At 44.9% G+C, this 6,772-nt stretch overlaps 1 pseudogene across 1 annotated transcript; it reads right to left on the bottom strand.

Moving 5' to 3' along the window:
- Positions 1–2,128: 2,128 nt before the first annotated feature.
- On the bottom strand, positions 2,129–6,398 carry LOC308473009 (opsin-5-like; annotated as a pseudogene). Its single transcript, XR_013991609.1, has 4 exons — positions 6,243–6,398; positions 4,655–4,799; positions 3,655–3,965; positions 2,129–2,863 (listed from the first exon to the last, which is right to left on the bottom strand). The product of XR_013991609.1 is annotated as an opsin-5-like (transcript).
- Between the last annotated feature and the right edge of the window lie 374 nt (positions 6,399–6,772).

Raw genomic sequence — 6,772 nt, 5'->3', positions numbered from 1 at the left:
CACCAAATGGCTGGAAGTCGCACTGGTACCGTCCACTTCCACGTCCGCAGCCATCCGGGTACTACGCAGGCTGTTTGCAACCCACGGGCTCCCTGACACTCTCGTCTCAGACAACGGGACTGCATTTACATCAGGAGAATTCCAAACCTTCACAGCGCAGAACGCCATCCGCCACATCCGTTCGGCGCCGTTCCACCCTGCCACCAATGGCCAAGCAGAACGCATGGTGCGGACCACCAAGGACACCCTTCGCCGCATGACGCAAGGGGACTGGGAGTACCGCCTTGCCACATTCCTTCTAGCACAGCACAGCACCCCCAGCTCAACGACTGGCCGGAGCCCCGCTGAACTACTAATGGGTCGGCGCCTTGCAATCAGATTGGACCGCCTTCACCCCGATAGAGCTCAGGATGAGGTAGTGGTGGGGGAAGGCAGGAACCCCCGGACCTTCGAGGCCCAGGACCCAGTGTACGCAAAGAATTTTGGGGCAGGCCCAGCATGGGTACCCGCCACAATCACCAGGGTCACTGGCCCCGTGTCGTACGAGGTGCTAACGGATGGGGGGCAATGCTGGCGCCGCCACTGCGACCAGATACGGCGACGATTCCCGGGAGAAAACCAGGAGGAGGACAGGTCAGAGGAGTCCCAAGGGAACAGCGGGGCAGTGAGGCCCATAGAGCAGGAGGGGCCAGCAGGAGAGGCAGAATCAGTAAATACAGAGAGGACCCGTGAGGCCGAAAGGACACCGGAACCAGAACCACGACTGAGCGAGCCGGTTGCACCAGACCAAACAGCCGCATCACAGCCAGCATCCTTGGAACACGAGCCAGAACCCGGAGCCCGGACCAGGGAACACCCCAGGCCACAACGCACACGTAGGCCGCCGGCATACCTTGAGGACTATGAATGCGACCTCCCGGGCAGGACTGGAACTTAGAGGGGAGGGGTGTTATGTACTGAGTTGAATAGGATCCAAACTGTAGCAGTCTGATTGGTCCTAGAACAATAGGATCCAAAAGGCAGCAGTCTGATTGGTCCTAGAACAATAGGATTCAGAATGCAGCAGTCTGATTGGTCCTAGAACAATGCAGCAGTATGATTGGTTGGCAGGAACCACCCAATCCTGCTCCAGATAGAAGTGAATCCACAACCTGATTGGCTTACAGTAGAATTCCAGAATTAGCCAATCATGTGCAGCCCATTGTGTAAATAATGTATATAAAGCAGATACTGTGAGGGGACATTCATTCATTCCTCCTCACCACTATGAGCTGAATAAAGAGCATGAAATCACTTTGCGACTCTGAGTATATTTCAATGTGTATTCACAGAATCATAGAATTGTAGAGTTAGAAGGGACCTAAGGGCCATCTAGTCCAACCCCTGAGGCACATTCTTTCCTTAAAGAATTCTGGGCACTGCAGTTTCTGGAGTGTTGCTGGGACTGGCAACTCTGTGAGGAGTGAACTACAGTGCCCAGAACTCTTTGGGGGAAAGAATCTACTTGAAAGGTGTAGGAGGCGCATGTAAAGCCCATTGAAGTGAAGAGCATGGCATGAAAGGGGGTTAACTCAGAAGTAAGTCCCCTTGGATGACATGCTTTTGTTTTTATATGCTCTGCCTACCAGGACAGTCCAAGCTGTCAGGCGAAGCTGACGACAGCCTGCGCTGCTCACTGAAAAGCTGTTTCTCAGAAGGTTGCCTTACCATGAGTGCTGTGTCCCAGAGCAGGCTGCAGTTGGGCCAGTGTGCTCCCTTGCACCCCAGAGAAAGAGCCACGCTCACTGGGGAAATGGCGAGGGTCGTTCCTTGGTGGAGCTCTGCCCAGCATTGGTAGAGAGCGATGGCAAACTCCGTGTTCAGGTTCTGTGGCTCGTTGTGTCAGTATCAAAGCTGTCCTGCCCCTGCTCTGCCTCCAGGTCTTCAAGGATTATGTCATCTAAATGGAAAAGAAGAGAAGGTTGGAATCATAACTGTTTTAGGGACTTTCTTATATACCTTGAACATATCCTTGGAAATAGACATTACCTTCATGTTTCCTTTGTTCTTTCTTTCTCCCGCCATCTTCTTCCAGATCAGCCACTAAGGGGGCGGAAAGCACATACCGTGCACAAATGTTTTTTGAAAAAAATCTGAAATTACTGGGTAAAACACAGTATGAAAGTTAAGAATGACATACCAATAGATCCATTTCCAGAGAAAACAGGGCAATTTTTATTTCACTCATTAAGCATGTGAGCACACAAACTTTCCTGTAGGAAACCAAATTCGAACTAACAGTAAGTACAATCTTAAGATGCAGAGAAAATATACAGTAGAACTGTTTGAGGGACTTTCTTATATACCCTGAACATCTCCTTGGAAATGGACATTACCTTCATGTTTTCCTTGGTCTTTCTTCTTCCTGCCAGCTTCCTCCCTTATTTATTATAAACTTCCTAGGAATTACTGCCCTTGCAGTGTTTCCCTGGGAGATTTCATGATCTGGACTTTGGAGCAACGTTTTCAAATAAGACTTCTGCAGCTGCAGCAGATGGATTTGGAACTTCTCCACTGTCTGTCTTTCTGAATGAAGAAATGTGTGCGTTATCCCTTCCTGACCAAATCACTGACACATGCCAATTGGTGGTATGCTAGGTGCTAAAGTAAACTTTCTGACTACAGCACCACTGGAGGCACTTAAGTTTTGCTGAAAGTATAGTAAATGAAAAGGGTTGTAGGCTGTTGAGGATTTAACAAAAAAACATGGCAACAAGGTAACGATGGGCGGTATTGATTCACTGGAGTGAAATATTGACCAGAAGCTGACTGCGGCATATGGTGTCCATGCGCTGAGGAATCCCACACTGATCAGTACAGCCATCTGTAAAAACAACCACTTATAATTAGTTACTGGCTGGCTTTTTATATTTTCTCCTTCTCTATCTGTTATTTCGAATCGGTGAGAGAAAAATGAAGGATTAGTGCCTTAGTATTTAAGAGATATTTAAACAATTGGCTCTTGCTTTTATTTTAGGCTGTCCATTCATTTTATCCTAAGACCCAAAAGCAGTATCCTCTGCAGTACAGCAGCCCTCTAGCGGTAAAAAATAACACAAGATCAGGATAAGCATCCTTTGTGTTTATCAGATGCTTTACATCATAATGGAATGTCACCTGTTTCAAATTATAGTCCTATAGAAGAAAATATGCCAGAGCTTTACCATCTCATAGAAAAGAAATACGTACACCACACGCTCTATGAGCCCATATCTTGCAAGATCTAAAAGTCTTACAGTATACAGGTTCATCATTAAGTTAGTCCCCAGTATGTATGTGGCTGCGAAAACCCAACCAGATAGGTGGGGTTTAAATATTTTGAATATTAATATTATTTCGCATTAATACAATAAGCTTTCATACCAATGAATCTAACAACTGAAAAACAGAGGAGTTGCTCAATGTCTGCAACTCAAATGGAACACAAACCATATATGAAGGCAAACACACACAAACAGCCCAGTCCATAGCATCCATAAGTGCTTTGGCATCTCCCCAATATTTTGACAATAATTTTCAATCTATAGGGACAGAATCAATGTCTGAGTCAAAGCAACACTGTCTTCCTATTGCTCTTTAAAATACAAAAATACTCTGCTCACAACACATACCCACCAATGTCAATTTCTTCTCCAGCTTTGCTGCATTTGAAGTCCTGTTGAAGTTCTGCATCTCATGAGAGGTTTTACGAACCCACCAGACTACACCCAAGTAACAGATGATGGTAATTGCTGGAGAATGGTACACAGAATGAACATGCTCAGAATAAAGGAAAGCCCATGAGACGAGTTGTGGGACTGGCTCCAGGCTATGGTGCAGGAAGTGCCAAATGGTTCTGCCTAGCAGAGGCAACATGGCCCAGAGGGCTGAATACAGCCAGATTAAAGCAATAGAAACATGGATGACTTTTCTGTTGATTGTATGACCTAGGAAAAGAAAAGAAAGTAGACTATAGACACCAACACTATTTAAATAACATAGAAATCTGCCAGGCAATTATCCCTGTAGCTCTGTTGTCCAGCTCTCCTGGTTTTCAGACTTCCCAGGTTCTATTTGGAGATGGCAAGGATTGAGCATGGGATCTTCTGCATGCTCTGTAAGCCATGACCCTTTGCTTGGGCTGTGGAGACATCATGTACAAGAATAATTCTTTGAGTTATGGCTATATAGACATACTTTAGAACACTTGCCTAGTGTGATACCTTCGTGTATATTGCCTGACAACATTTATAGGCCACCTTAAAGTATTCTCAGGGAAGCTTAGGACATTTCCATCGGTCACCAGATGTGGTTAACTATCTTTGGCTAATAGCAGATGTACACAGCCAATGTAAACAAGAACAGTGTTTTTCACACCAGCACCACAGTGCCAACTCCTACATGATATTATATGTTTCAATTTACAGCCCAAAACATATTTACGGCCAGACTGTATATCCGTCCTGATTGTTTACTGCAGTAATGCTGAATATATCTGATCTATAAACACACAGAAAAGGTTTTTAAAATACTATTCCATTGGCCTTGACATGAAGTCTAAAGCTTTGAAACTGTTTCACCTTTGCCACCCTTCTGTGCTTTGTTACTCACTATTGGACTTTGATGAGTGACTTACAGGAAAGCAGATTACAGCCGTCACAGACAAGGTCATCATGCTGGCAACACCAAAAAGGAAACCCACCAGGGCATAATAAATGCAAGTTGCATGGCTCCCCAACCAGGCATGGTTCCAGGTAGAAGCGATAGCCAGGGGATACATGCTAAAGGCCATTCCAAGATCGGTTACAGCCAAATTAACCATCAGGAGCTCAGGTGACCCTGAGATGGGAGCAGCGCTTCACAGTTACTGTCAGGACAGCCGAATTCCCCAGAACTGTCAGGATGCCTGAAAGTAGGAGGAGGAGGAAAGCAGTGTGGTTTTCAGGAGTTCACAATCCTTCATGAAACCAGTGCAAGATGAAAACATCAAGACCCACAGCCAGTGAATACTCTATAACTCAAAGTTTAGAAGCCATAGCAGTCTTCCTTTTAAAGAGAAGTGGGTATTTTATTCACAAGCCTTCCTCCACAATTAGGTGATGTGGTAACATGAAACAGCTTGTGAATTTATATCAGTGGATGTGTGACTGAAGGACAGGTAAGGGTCAGAACAAAAGTGGATTTTGTTTCAGCCACAAATCAGTCACTTTCTAGCATCTAGTCTTGATACCTGTGGTATGCTCTCTTCAACACTGTAGAGTTATTTTCTTGACATTGTAAAAGGTGAATTGAAGTGTGCATCCAAAAGAAAATGTTGGTGGGGTCACCTGACATTCCCAAGAATAGCAATCCCTAGAGTAGTAAGAAGTGGGGAGGGCGAGAAGGCTGTCCAGTCCTGATACCCTTGTTGGTGTAAACTCTGTGCTCAATAGCAGATTCTCAGACAAGACAAAATGGGTGGAAGTGATCGTGAATATGGTTCTGGACACTCTCAAGCTTATGATTCTGCAGGTCTCAATGTTCAAGCTCTCTCCCTTCTCCATCCCCAAACCTTGATAGCCATGGCTCAAGGTTTCATGGCCTCAGTGAAAACTACTAAGTAGCATCTGCACTCACCTGGTCCAATGCTTGATTTAGGCTGTAACCCAACACACAATTACTTACCTGGAAGTAAGTCACAATGAAGTCATCTAGCCTTACATTTCAGTAGACATGTATAGGATTGCACTGCCAGTTTGTTGTCAGCTCTGGTGTCCAGAGAAGTAGCTCCACTAGCACTAGAACTTCTGTTTGTGTACAGAACAACCCTTGCTGCTTCTTTCCTTGTGCCTGCTCCACAGATCTGCTCCGGAGGGTGAACAACAGAAAATAAGACAGAACCCTTTCTCTACCATTTACATGTGAAGAGAACATCTTGTTAAGGGCCACCCCAATCTCTGTCAAGTGGTGTGAGGTTCCAGGAGTCTTCGCCCTTATTCAGGGTTCATGTTTCCATTGGAAAAATGAGGCGCATTGGAGTCTTTAAGATATGGTTTTACTTACACATATATTCACCTTAACCTTGATGAAGGGAGTGCAGAGGGTGAATGTATTTTTTGCCAACCTTTCAGGGCAAAGTCTTCCCATTACAGCTTTCAAAAACTAGCTTATGACCACAATATCTAGTGATGGCTTTGATAGCTTAGGGGACCAACTGCAACCGCTGCAGATAAAAGTTTTCATACGACAGTTTCAGTCTCTGCACTCATTTCACAAGTCTGTGCCAACTCATCCAACAGGGATTCAGACACCATTAGGAGAATGTGTGAGGGGATCCATGTAGGATAGTAGCCACTTTGCTCCTCTTCCCTCTGCTGTTGCACTAGTGGGAGATAAACCATGGTTTGGCTTAATGTTACACCTGAACTGGCCTTGTAGTTTTTTCACTGCAAACAAACTGCAAGCTGTATCACAGCTCTCCAACTTCCATTCTTGCCAGCTCATTTATTGTGAGCTGCGTCTTCTTGCCAGGGTTAGGAATGCAGATCCATCACCTTCCTTCCTCCCCCCCCCTTCTTTTCTTTTTTTCAAAGAACTAGCATTGCATTTGAGTTCAGGTGAGATTTTGCAAGTACAGCATCTTCATTCCCCCCCACACTTAATTTATTTATTATTAATGTTGCAATACATATATGAAATCTTTACATATTGATACGTATACATTATATTCGTAAATTCACATTTTCACATTTCATTATGTACCAACATTTATCCA

The sequence above is a fragment of the Podarcis pityusensis genome (genome assembly GCF_964106645.2).
Source record: "Podarcis pityusensis genome assembly, chromosome: 3".
Lineage (NCBI taxonomy): Eukaryota > Metazoa > Chordata > Lepidosauria > Squamata > Lacertidae > Podarcis > Podarcis pityusensis.
The sequence above is the reverse complement of the archived record's forward strand: the minus strand, read 5'-3'. Positions and strand labels throughout refer to the sequence as shown.